Raw genomic sequence first — 14,360 nt, forward strand, 5'->3', positions numbered from 1 at the left:
TCAAGTCGAGTTACAAAAAAATCGTTACTCGAGTCTGACTCGAGTCGAGTCATGACTCGAGTCATTACAACCCTGTGTACCAGGTCCGCATTAAAAGGGATTGATGACTAGCTGTCACGATAAATAAGCAAGTTTATGCTTCAGAGCAAGTTGTTCATATCAGCTGTACGGACCTTATAAATTTTCATCCTGTGATTTCATAAGCAGATGCTTCTCATCATTCACGTATTGGTTCCTTTTGCAGTAGAACAGGATGGATTTACAGTGTTCGGTTGCGATATCTCTCAGTATAATGATTCTCGAGGAGCCCGCCGCGATAGTTCAGACATTTTGAACTGATATTACCTGCGAGTTGCTTATAAATAGCGCAGTGTACATGTTGTTCAGATTTGAAAAATTGTCAGGAAACTTCGATGCTTGTGACCCAAATGAAGGTTTACTACATAAAAACACTTTTATGAGCAATTTCGGTCATCTTCATCGTGATCTTCTATCCCCGAAAAGCCCCCAAAGATCCACGGGGCAATTCTCCTTACTACTGGATCTGTAAAGCTGACCATGTTACCGGTTTATAGCTTTTGTGACGTTATCAGTCGAAAACAGCCGTGTAGAGATGAGTTATTGCAATAAAATAGCTATGTTTTCATAACTTTACTTGAAACTTTACTTACGTAAAATACGGAGTTGTTTTATTTTATGGTGGATTGCAATTTGGTTGAAGAAGAATGCCTGAAACGATGCATCAATACAGCAGTGTTCTGCGCTTGCCTTGTAGGTATTCTTGTGATATTTCGTACTTAAGCAACCTCGTCAACAGTTAGAAGGACACAGTCTTGCGTTGTGGTAGTCTTGGGGCAATTTTTTTCATATATAGCAAATACTGTAGAACATGGTCTAGCGTCGGTAACTTGGAGTCACAAATAGGGATGGTGTGAACCTCTGAAAGGTTCAGGTTCGTGTGAACGCGAACCTTTTTGAAAGGTTCTGTGTGAACGCGAACGTGAACCTCATGACGTCACGTGACGTCATTTTGCTAATTCCAACCCTTCATTTCAGTGAAGTGATAGCCAATAATGTACACGATACCCAACGACGACTCGGGCCACATCATGTCACAATGCTGAAGTACAATGATGTGGTTTTAAACGTCGCCAAATGTATCAACTGGGGCTATCAAATGATATAATAATCCCATAAAATCAATATCTTTCGTCGCTTTGCCTACAATTTCGACGAGGACCTGCAAGAGAATATAAGCTAAAACCTTAACGGTCTAGGCCAGACCGGGCGAAAGTATTCGGCCTCTGAGTATTGCTACGTTGATATTGAGCAGAGTGTAAAACGGGTTTCTATACTTGCTACTAATATTACCCCATTAACAAGTTATACAGCAGTGGCCAACATCCCAATCGCACGGATTTGGTTTTTATGATACATTAAACATATGAAGTCAAGATTGACTCCGTACGCCTGCTAGATTTTTTACGGTCCGTGGACATATGAGCATGCGACATTACAGCATGCGAGACTTCGGCATGCGACAATTTAGCATGCGACACATGAGCATGTGGGTTAAATTACGGGTTAGGGGTAGGTTAGGGTTGGATTTATGGTTGGGTTAGGGTTAGGCTTTAGGTTAGGTTAGGCTAGGTTAGGTTAGGTTAGGCTATGTTTCGGGTTAGGGTAAGTTTTTGGGTTATAAAGTCACATGCTGAAGTGACGCATGCTGATGTGTTCCATGCTGAACTGTCGTTTTCCATTGTGTCGCATGCTCATATGTCGGGCAACCATTTTTTACATCAGGCTACGATATCAATTTCATTGATTGGTTGAATAAGCATCATTCGCTGACTACACATGTAGTGTATTTTGCCCTTGATGTTGTGTGATTGCGGGTCAAGCTTACAGCAGAGAGTCACTAAATATTCACTACGGAAAGCTGGATATTTCGAGCAAACTTTTGTAACAAGGCAAGTAAAATCTTTGAGATTGGCAAGGTGCATGCTAGTTTAGTGTGGATTATTTTATGCTACAAAGCGCCGTGCATAGAGTGGCCCGCAGTTGAAATGCAATAAATTTCAACCAAAAATGTTATAATGAAGTGAAAATTGTAATATATGAAAAAGGTTCACAGTGCAGAACCTACCAAGGTTCGTTTGTGAACGTGAACTTCTAAATTTCTGAGGTTCACACACAGAACGCGAACGTGAACCTCAAGTTCACACCAGTGATGAGCACCGGAGCGGAGTCGGAGCGGAGTTTTGCCAATTTTGTGATACCCGGAGTGGAGTCGGAGTTTACAACAGATATTTTTCCGGAGTTTTACGGAGTATTGTTAGTTTTGCCCCAGATATCTTTCGATAGCTTTGACCAGAAGACACTATTGATTACAAACCAAAACACAGACAGTTGACACCTTGTCAAGTTGTAATATGACCGGTAACATGCAAAAATGATTGACAAGTGCATAAAAATCAGCCATCTGCACTGCAATTGGGGACTGGAGAGTAACCTAGTGATCTAGCAAGGCATTTCCGCTGAGCAGTGTCTGTAGTTCACAAACTTGAAGACACCCAATATCGTTCGCAGAGCATCATTTTCTCCCTGCAATGAGATGCAGTCTTTGAATCCACTGCTGAATGTCACCATATTATGAGATAAGATCTCCAGAATCTTCCACGTTGCTGTCATTGCAGTCTTCTATAGTCACATCATATTCCTCCTTGCGTATTTGTTTCGTGACTAATTTTCATGCTACCCCAGTAATTGTGCGCAACATTTACAATCAGCAACATACAGCGGGGCTTCCCTATGGTACAGCCTTTGGCTACCCTGATTCTTCCAGCAAGTTGATGATCATAACGTAATATATCCCATTATCCTGATGACATTCAATATAGTAATAGGTCCATTTTGTGAAAATGTATTCCCAACGTTGGTATCAGTTGAAACAAGATATTATCCGATACCACTTTTGTGATAACTTTTCGCAACTTTCATCGTACTTGCAATTTGCAGTGAGAGATATCGATAATAAGTGTTACATCAATATTACCTTTATATCTGTGAGAAATATACATACAACAAGCAAGTATCTGGATGGAAACAATAATAACTTATGCAATGTGTTACATGATTTAATGACATTGCGACGAATTTTCGCTAGTAAGATCCGCTCACAGAGGCATACCAGCATCTAAGCCCGCTTTAAAGATTTCAACAATACATAAATCACTAAGGTAAGCTGATCTTACCTGTAAAAACAGAATATTCCGAATTTCTGAACAGCCACACTAAATAACTACAACCGTCTGCTTTGCTCTGCTCGCATCAACTCAACTACGCTTCCTTCAATATTGATTGACGTAGTCAGTCATCCAGAACTCTTCTGAATTTTCGTCATGTAATGTTTGGTTTGATTGAGAAATGACTTTGATGTCATATGAATAATCAGCACCGCAATCAAGTTTCTGCTGCTGGTCTGTCTCAGACTCCAAATTCCAGATATCATGTATCAGCTTCAAAATTGAAAGTCACTAGTCATTTAGTCAACTACAAGGAGCGTCGATCGGTGCGTCATTGATGCATCATGTATGTTTAGTGAAGTGCAGTTCCATCAACTGTTTCATGGCGATGCGGAACTTAATTTACTGAAACCTGTGATGTGATCGTCGATTTCAGTGGTGTTAGTGGTAGTTAGTTCGAACTGACTGGTCTTCCTTCGTCGTCTTAATATAATGGCTGAAGCACCGTCGACGTCAAGTGGGTTACTCACTAAGACGAAGAAAAAGAGTGACGTGTGGAAGGATTTCACTCTGATGCTGCATGATAATAACGGCCAGTATACTGGGTTTGCGAGATGTCAAAATTGCAATGTTCAGCTAAAGCATCACAAGTTGACAAGTGGTACGTCGCATCTTCGAAGACATATCGAAGCTTGTAAGAAGAATTGATCGCAGTTGAAATGCAAGTAAGCGGGTAATCAAAGGAGAAGGTGATCATGGGGAACACTGATCGCCGGGTGGAGAATACCGAAGAAGTGCCGGTTTGCCGTGGTGTTGTGCAGAAGACGTTGTGCCATCCAGATTTAAGGTGAAACGTAAGTTCGATGAGGAGGCTTCATCTTTGAAGCAGAAGCTGTCAGAGGAACTAAGAGTTGCTATCAAGTGTTATGGGCTGGCTGGCATCACCACAGATATGTGGACCGATCTAAAGGGTCGCAGTTCTATTAGCTTGACTGTCCATTTTGTTGGAGAGAACTTGACTCTCAGAAGTAATGTTGCGACTGTTCGGCAATTCACGAATACTAAAAAAACTGGTATGAATATCAGACAGGCTATCGAAAACATCGATTGGGATTCTTCGACAATGGTCTGAATATATTTCGGGGACTGGACAAGATTCTTCGGGTTATCTCGGAGTCTGGGATTGAGATCCCCGGAGTCGGAGGGATTTTGCCTCAGAGACCAAAGTTGTCGGAGGGACTCGGAGTCTCGAAAAGCAGACTCCGCTCATCACTGGTTCACACCATCCCTAGTCACAAATACACTCAGACGAATATCGGACCGAATAGTGACTAGAATATCAGATCAAATTGTTAGCAGACTTGAATCTTGTTCATGGTGGGTCTGGCAAAACCCTTCTCCGCTTTGTTTCAGACATTCTTCTTGAACTAAATTGCATTCTACCATAAAATAAGATAACTAGGTATTTTACAGAAGAGTTAAAGTTCAGAAAAGTAGTACTGACATTACATGCCTTTAAATAATATCTTCTGGCTGACAAATAGGAGGAAAGAAGCAGAAAATATCTGCATTTGTTCTCGATTTGCAACCCAACTGCGCTTTTTCAATGTACGATCCAAAACAAGCCGATGTCAACCGTGCAACCAATGCGTGATTTCCATGAACATGATATATAGATTAAGCAGAGCAAAACGGGGATGCATGTGGCCTTTATAGGACTGTATTCAAGTACAATTTTGGAAACATATCTATTTTATTGCAATGTCTCATCTCTACACGGACGTTTTCGACTGATAACGTCACAAAAGCTATAAACCGGTGTCATGGTCAGCATAACAGATCCAGTAGTAAGGAGAATTGCCCCGTGGATCTTTGGGGGCTTTTCGGGGATAGAAGATCACGATGAAAATGACCAAAATTTCTCATAAAAGTGTTTTTATGTACTAATCAATCATTTGGGTCACAAGCGTCGAAGTTTCCTGACAATTTTTCAAATCTGAACAACCCTAGTGTACATAATTGTAGAGGCGCAGGCATCGAGTCTCGGGGTTAGATTTTAGAGCCACTGTGTTAGATCGTGGTCCGGTAACCTCGAGCTCTTATTAGCATGTATCATTTCCTTGTAGCCTTGCTCATCTTTATTTCGATTGGCCAGGCGTGACCAACCTGCGGACATACGGCCGAATGCAGCTGTAAAACCATAATTATGCGACCGTCTACACATAATTAAATTATATAGTGGATGCCAATATGTAAATTAAATAAACGAAGTGGTTACCAAATAGGCTATTTGAGAGATTTTAATTAAACTTGAAAAATTTTCTTCGCGCTTATCGCTTATCGCGACTTTGATTTGTTCGATTTTAATACAATCGTGCCCTTGCAATCTGAAACCACCGTACAAATAAATTAGCGTTGGGATCCCGGGATCCCGGGTTTTGAAGCAATCCCGATCCCGGGATTGGTCCCGATGAAATCCCAGGATTTGTGAACAGCATCTACCAAGGCTTATGTAGCGCCCATATCTCTTATTTTGATAATAAAGCAGTGTCACAAACTCGGCTGATTGTCTAGACCTCAAACACGCGGTCCGCCAGAACTGTTTTTGCGGCCAACGTCGGCGTTTTGACTTTTTAAGCATTCGACAATATTAAACTCGAAAATTTCAGATTTCAGATTTGAGAACTTGAAATTTCATTCTGAAACCACACCAAAATCCTGAATCGCTATCACACATCAAACGTCCACTAGCTGCTAAATTATAATGCGACAGATTTTACGATGACACGATGCATTTGTCGTCTCGCATGGTTTCTAACTGTCTATATAACTCCTTTATGTCGCCAAATTATGCCAAGCACAACAATATTTTTAAAAAATATTGAAAAATATGACTTTTTCGTGGCAATCGTGAATATTACAATAGTGTATTACATTTTCACAATGTGTATGGAATGCCAATCTGCAAGGTCCGACATAAAAGACGTACTGGGAAATACATATTATACCCCTATTTGATGCTGCTGCCCGTCGCGTCATCAAAAACTACGAAATTGGCCCGCGATAAAATTGGAGTTTGGGACCCCTGATCTAAACGATGATACTCTTGTTGCTCTTATGTTTTGCGTCAATTCAATATCACAAGGACTAAATGTTATTTGTGTAACTTGTATGTGTATTTTACTACTTTTCTAATCCCGGGGAATCCCGGGATTGAGGAGCGAACATCCCGGGAAATCCCGATCCCGGAATTTCAAATTTGATCCCGAAGTCCCAACCCTAATACAAATGCAAGCCGCATAGGAATATTACGCACCCCATAAAAAATACCAAGTTAGAATCGTGTTCGTCTCACGAATGAAGGTTTTCTGATACATTTGGGCGATTCCAATAATTGTTGACTATACCGACAATCCTGATGGGAGGGCAAGAAATAAAATGATGCAACAAAGTGGTTAATAAAAGCCGGAAGTGCGTCATCACTAATTTTGTGGCCAACATTTTCAAAGACCCCCCTTCCATCAGCTACTCCGGTTAATCTGATGGCGTGGGCTGAGAATGGATAAATATTTGACAGTAGTAATGCAAAACCACTGATAATATCGAGGAAATTCATTCGCGAGGTTGGAGAAATTTTGGCGTCCCGTACGACTAGCAATCGCTATTCCGGTTACTTTTCCCAACATTTATGCTCGCAATTTTGGTACATATATAGTATAAGCCTGCGGGGTGCTCTGCTTCTGCTATTAAAAACTTTTATACGCAAGGTGTATCTCAATAAATCAATGATGGCAAAGAACCCTACAAGGGCTCCCTTCGGTGCGAAGTTCTCAGTATAGCCAATTTGCCATGTGTATTTATCGTCCTGGTGGGTCATAACGACTCTCCGCTGGCATGCGACCTCATGCTATATATGTAATCGAAACATGCCGTGAATTGCAAAAACGGTTGAACACCCATGAATTAGGCTTACTACGTAATACGTGTCAAAGGGTGTACAAATTTTGAGTAAACGTTAAAAGGGTGTACCACGACGACAAAGATTGAAGAGCACTGAACTTGAAGACGTATCACACTACTCGATGTATTGTCGAGAGTACTCTCGTCAAAGGAAGGCGATAATAAACAAATGCTTGCACCTCAGAGCACCAATGAAATTGGACATCCTACTGATAGACCCACGACCAACGGCTCTTCAGGGATGTCATAGATTTCACTCTATCAACGAATGCAGTTACCCAATTAATGAACAAATATCGCGAAAATGACCAACAAACCATCGAGTTAAAATCGTCAATCAAGTCATACCCAACAACAGGGCTTTGGAGCCGCAGCCCCGGAGCCGTGCATTTTTACTGGAGCTGGAGCCGGAGCTCTACATAAAATTCAGCCGGAGCCGGAGCTGGAGCTAGTTATTTGAGGGGTAGCTCCGGCTCCGACGTATTTCATAAGATGCTATTATATATGCAACTAACCATATCTGCTGAGTTCACATAATTCAGCAGCAGGTCTTTGTTATGTTCGTGTATTTACGTTGGTATTGTTCCACTCTATTTTGTATAGGACTAGTAATTAGCGCCAATCATTATTTCCTCGTGTGCCTTGCGTTGTATTTATACCCTGTGTTCTGTTGTCTCGGGGTCTTTCGTTTAACTGCACTCTGGATCGTGTCGCTGCCTAAAGTTATTCTGCTGTATAATATATACTGATTCCGTATTGCAACCTCATCGTATTGAGTTATTGTTCAAACAAGATCAAGAACATAACAATTGGTGTCAGAAGTCGGATTCAAAGTTTTTCTGCGACGAATATATTTATCATGGAATCGGGTATTTTGAAAATTCTCGAGAAGCAGCAAGAGATGATGTTGCAACAACAAGCGAAGCAACAAGAGATAATGGCGCAACAGCAAGCAAAGCATGACGAAGCAATGGCAAAAGTCATGACAGAAATGGCGCAATTGACGCAGAGGTTGAATCCCGGTGCGTCAACATCTGAAGCCACCGCTCCCAAGTTTGATTCGTTCATCAAATCAAAGGAGAAGTGGGACCAATATCTGCAACGATTCAACCATCACCTTGCGATTTACGGCATTTCCAACATGGAGAAGAAAAGAGCGTGTCTACTCTCATGGGTTGGACCTGAAACGTACTCGCTCCTACGTAATTTGTTTGGTGCTGCTGATGTCAGTATGCAAACCTTCGACGCGTTGACTGCGAAGTTGTCTACACACTTCAAGGACTCAATTCATGTGCAAGCAGCCAGGTACGAATTTTACAATTGTAAAATGCAACCAGGGCAATCGTACGCCGATTGGATCGCAAATCTACGCGGAATCTCCAAGGATTGCAACTTCACATACTCAAGAGAAGGCTGTGATGAAAGCTACGTTGATGGCTAATGCGCAGGCCTGTTTATTTTGGATTTCTCCAAAAATAACAAAAATAGCTTATCTTTGGCTGTTTTCAAATTTTATTTTTGGCCCTATTACTACTGAAAAAAATCCATCAAAAGTATGTTATTATCATGTATTCAAGTCCTCCAACACATAGATATCATCGGTGATCTTGATCTAACTTTCCAATACATTCTTCACAAATTTAGTATTTGAGAGACGACCCCCTTGATTTTCGAGATATCGGCCTCGAACGTCGCAATTGTGGGAAACATCGAGGTTAGGGGTCCAAAAATGGAGGGATGTCTAACATCGAGGTTAGGGGTCCAAAAATGGAGGGATGTCTAACTCTTCAAACTTTTCAATCTTCCAAGCATTTGCTCCTGAAAAGCGCTCGTCAGTAATGCGCTTGAAACCTCATCCATGCGTGCCTCATTGAACTTGACAGCCCAACACCCCAACACCCTCTGACCTTCCTTGTGGCGGTCCTCGTCCCAGTCCTCACCTGGACACAGGCGTTCGACCAGGCGCATGAGCTCCTGCTGCTCCATGATCAGAACTTCAAGATCACGAAGCTTCGTGACGGTGGTGCTCAGCTATGTGCGAGCGTGACCATGCGATCGAGAACGATCAGATGGACCACAGCAGCGAAGTTGCACACGCCGGACTGTTTTCGTCCATAACATCAAAGAGTTTGGTACGGTTTCCAGTCAACCAAAGAGGTCACCCTCTTCATTGACAATAAACGAGCGTCAACAAACTTGGGGCGCTCGCTTTCCATCTACTCTGGATCAAGTTGTGTTGCCGTCTGAACCATCAGCAGATGAGTCCCGTCATCGTGTGGACGAAGTGATTGTGACAGAGGTGGCTGTATATGATTTCGCCGTTCCCTTTGCCTCACTCCAGCTGCTTTCCCGTCTTCTCTACATGTCGCACTGTGAAACTTATAGGAGTACAAAGGCGGAGGGGCGGGCAGGCAGGCAAGGTCAGCAGAAACGTGAAGTGGATTGAGTGAAAGTAGTTTTAGCGTTTCGGTGACCCCTTCCCTCACCTAGATGCTGTTTTGTGTGTTTTTATGAGTTTTCTGGTCGTTTACATCGCTCTGACTTGTTTATTTCACTGAAAAACATCATCCAAAAAAAATCTTATTTTTGGATGTTTTCAAATCTTATTTTTGGAGAATCTCCAAAAATAAAATCCAATATCCAAAAATAAACAGGCCTGCTAATGCGCGATCACATCATTAAAGAAACGCCGCACGCGGATGTGAGACGGCATTGTCTAACACAGGGGTCTCCAACACGGGGCCCGCGGGCCGCATGCGGCCCGCGAGGTCCTATTTTGCGGCCCGCGACCTGATTTGAAAAAAATTCAGAAAAACGCTTAGTAAATCATGTTGAAACGCTAAAATTGATTTCAGTTGAAACATAATGTTGTTGTTTTTCAAAGTGAGCCATTCTATGTGCCCACTATCACTATTACTCACTAGTTGATACGGCTTCGGCATGGTAATATCATTCCATGGATGAAGAATTTGCTGGTACGAATGGGCATATTGCCTTGACGTGCAATGGCCCACCACTGCCAAGACCGAGACGCCTGCAAAACGACTTCGGGCGCTCCAAAAGACCATGCTTTACGAGGAGATAGTTGTCTAGCAAGTAGGCCTACCGTGTATAGCTAACTCCAATATTGATTCTTCAATCCATGGGTGGCCAATCTGCAGCAGTAGAAGGAAAATTATGCGGCTGTCGACACTTGTAATAACAACCCTAAGTTTTCACAGATACCCCCTGCATCAGCTGTATCTGGGAATCTGATCACATTGGCCGAGAAAGGATAAATATTTTATAGTAATATGTGAAACTATACTAATATTTATTGACGAAATTCACTCATGAACATGAAAAATTTTTCGCGCTTCGCGCGACTACAGATTGGATCTCTGTGGCTCTTTACAACATAACTACTAACGATTTGGTGCGCATAGTAAGCCGATATATGCATATAGATTAGTTCGGAGTGTACCGGCAATGGACATGGACATGATAACGTGGGTATTTGGCCCCAGCTAGTTTATCACGACTAACCACCGGTATGCGGCCGCAGGCTACATGAGTACGCGAAATGCGGCCGTGAATTACAAAAATGTTGGCCACCCCTGTTTTAGCGGCTAAAGAGTGTTTTCATTGTCAGGTATCGTGTACAGCTCATAGTCCAAAATATAATGACATTGATGATCATGATACTTTTTGTTGTATTTGTGTTTGTTCAATAAAATATTAGTTCTTTTGTGGTGACTATAACCGTCGCCTATGTTAGAAAGCACAGCGTTGTAATAACGTAGAGTTATCAGACGTGGTTGTTGAACTGCGTTGCCTACTTTTATATCGATATTGATGTCATGCGGCCCGCGGCCTCCAGGAATTTGGAAAAGTGGCCCGCGACCTATTTTGAGTTGGCGACCCCTGGTCTAACACAAACCAATCCATCCCTTGACGACGTTCTCAAAGTAGCCGCAACACACGTGAGAACGCTGGAAACTGATAGGGTTATCCAGGGCGAGAGTAGCGGTAAAGACACTTCCATCGTCAACAAAATGACGGGGAGTTATCAGAAGGGAAGAAAACCTTTCAAATCCATCCCAAGGCAACTTCCAGGAAAAACTGAAATCCTGCAGCCGCTGTTTCATCGATCACCAGAGAAAAGACTGTCAATATCGACATGCAGTATGTCAGAAATGTGGTCGTAAAGGTCATATCAAACCTGTGTGCATGTCTACCAAACCTAGTATCACGCAACAGGTCACATCCGTCAATTTCTGCTCAGTGCCACTCCTCTCCTTCGACATCGATCAACTATATCGACGCGTAGGAAACCAGCTCTGGATCAACTCCAGCATCAACGGCATTCCATTGCCGACACAGTGGGACACTGGTGCACCCTCCGCCATGGTGGGATTGACTGGGTACAAAACTTTGGGCTCTCCGAAACTCTCAGCATACCATTGCTCTTTCGTAGCGTACGGCGACAAGCCACTGAAAGCGAAAGGTATTTGCACTGTAGCCGTGCAGGTGGGTCCCGAAGTTCGAGTTGGCTTAAAATTGGTAGTTCCCGACGAACACCGTGGGCAAAACATTTTTGGTCTCGATTGGAGCGATGCTTTCTCCATGACCGCTAAGGGAACGTCTGCTTTGGATGCAATTTCCTCGCAGATGGTCAAATCGCAATCATGTAATACTATTGACATTTGTGATTCGAACGACAAATTGGTATCTTTTCAGTCCAAATTTCCCTCCGTTTTCTCTTATGTATTAGGACGATGCACCAAGACAAAGGTGACAATTCACTTGAAACCTAATGCCAAGCCCGTATTCAACAAGCCACGTCCTTTGCCTTTCGCAAGGCAAATCGCTGTTCAAACCGAATTGGATAGATTAGTCAATCAAGGTATTCTCGAACCAATCAATTACAGTGATTGGGCAGCACCAATCGTTGCCGTCACTAAGTCTAATGGATCAGTACGCATTTGTGGTGACTTCAAAGCATTGCATCAACAAATTCAGATAGATCAACATCCCCTGCCCTACTTAGATGAAATCCTTCACAAGTTACAGGGTGGTTGTATATTCACGAAAATTGATCTTGCCGATGCTTATTTTCAGCTAGAATTAGATGATGATGCGAAGAATTTGTGTGTCATCAACACGCAATTCGGTCTATTCCGTTATCGACGCATGTGTTTCGGAGTCGCATCTAGTCCCGCAAATTTTCAACGCTGTATTGATGCCATGATCACCGGCTTACCCGGTGTTGCTAGTTTTATCGATGACATATTCGTTACTGGCATTGATGAACGCGATCATTTTCGCAACTTATCACTACTCTTTGAGCGCCTCACCGAATACGGTTTCACCGTCAATTTCGCGAAATGTGAATTTTTCAAAAGTAGTATCGAGTACCTTGGTCATATAATCGACAAGGACGGAAAACGCCCGTCTCAGAAATCCGTTGAAGCAATCAAACAGTTGCCTAAACCTCATGATGTTCGCCGGCTACAGGCATTCCTGGGCAAAGTCAATTATTATCGCGCGTTCATTCCTAATTTCACGAATAAAGCAGCTGCTTTGTACCGTCTTCTGCAAAAAGACGCGGAATTCATTTGGAATACGGACTGTGACGCAGCTTTTCGTATTCTCAAAAACGACGTAATCGACGCTACGCAGTTAGCTCCTTATGATGTGAACAAGCAGCTCATTTTGTCAACGGATGCTTCTCAATTCGGAATCGGCGCTGTACTCTTAATCAAGCACGATGGCGAAGAGAGACCGATCGCGCACGCATCGAAAACGCTTTCCGATTCGCAAAAATCCTACTCTCAAATAGAGAAGGAAGCTCTGTCAATCATTTACGGAGTCACTAAATTTCGTCAATTCTTGTATGGTAGAAAATTTACGCTCGTAACGGACCACAAACCGCTTTTAGCTATTTTCTCGCCCGACAAGAAAATTCCCGTGATTACAGCGCAACGCTTACAGCGATGGGCACCAACGCTCATGGCTTATCAATATGACATTCGCTATAAACCGACCAATGAGCACGGACACGCTGACGGTTTATCTCGCCTACCAAAGGGTCCAGACCCTGAGTTTGACGAACTGGAAATTCGTGAAAACGCGGAGATCGTTCACGCTATTAATATGGCATTCGATGGCTTACCGTTAACTCGCAATGAAATTCGCGACGCGACGCTGACGGACAAAACCATGAAACTAGTAAAATTATCTGTCACTCATGGTAATTGGAATCCAAAGACGCACATTGATGATTTTTCTTGGTTTTCGACTCGCAAACATTCGCTTTCTCTGCACGAAGACATAGTCATGCTCAATATTGACGGTTTTCAGCGCGTAGTAATTCCGCAGTCACTTCGCTCGCGAGTCTTGTCATTGTTGCACGAAGGACATTGGGGTATCGCGAAAATGGAGCAGATGGCTCGACGTTACATCGCATGGCCTTCCATTAATCGCGACATTGAAAATCTCCTTAAGAGTTGCGACGCTTGCCGTAAAGTAATGATAGCGCCTGATCGTCAGTATCGCGAATGGCCCAAAACGTCTGAAAGCTTTGAACGAATTCACTTGGATTTCGCAGGTCCAATAAACAATAAAATGTTTCTTGTCATCGTCGATGCGCATTCGAAATATCCTTTCCTTAAAGTAATGAATGTCGGTTCTACCACAACCTTGTGTGTAGTCAACGCTTTGAGGGAAGTCTTCTCTATCGAAGGCTTGCCCATAACAATTGTCACGGATGGCGGGCCGCAATTCACATCAAATGAATTCGATACGTTTTGTTCTAATTTGGCAATCAGCCATATCGTATCACCGTCTTTTCACCCTGCCTCAAACGGGGAAGCGGAGCGTTTCGTCCAGACTTTGAAAGCTGGATTAATAAAAAATTGCGACGGGGGAAAAGATCTCAACTTCGCGCTCCAAACACTTCTCGCTACGTACCGATGTGCACCGCACCCGGGCATAGACTGGAAAACGCCTGCCGAGATTTTACAATTTCGACAGCCGCGCAATTTGTTAAGTTTGTGCCCGCCCTTCGACAAATCGAAACCCGTTACGTCTGGACAATCAATCACTCATTTCGAGATTGGTTCCTCGGTTTACGCTCGCAGTTACCGAAGCGGACCAAAGTGGGTTGCTGGCGTG

General features: G+C 42.9%; 1 long non-coding RNA gene across 1 annotated transcript in view; it reads right to left on the reverse strand.

The window, feature by feature from the left end:
* Positions 1-2,409: 2,409 nt before the first annotated feature.
* The window catches only part of LOC145443001 (uncharacterized), a 297,994-nt gene continuing 286,043 nt past the window's right edge, over positions 2,410-14,360 (reverse strand). The window contains exon 2 of the long non-coding RNA XR_013916256.1: positions 2,410-4,533. This is a non-coding gene — a long non-coding RNA (uncharacterized LOC145443001). The remainder of the gene's footprint in view (positions 4,534-14,360) is intronic.

The sequence above is a fragment of the Botryllus schlosseri genome, chromosome 7, assembly GCF_051294905.1.
Source record: "Botryllus schlosseri isolate E-star chromosome 7, Bs_hap1, whole genome shotgun sequence".
NCBI lineage: Eukaryota > Metazoa > Chordata > Ascidiacea > Stolidobranchia > Styelidae > Botryllus > Botryllus schlosseri.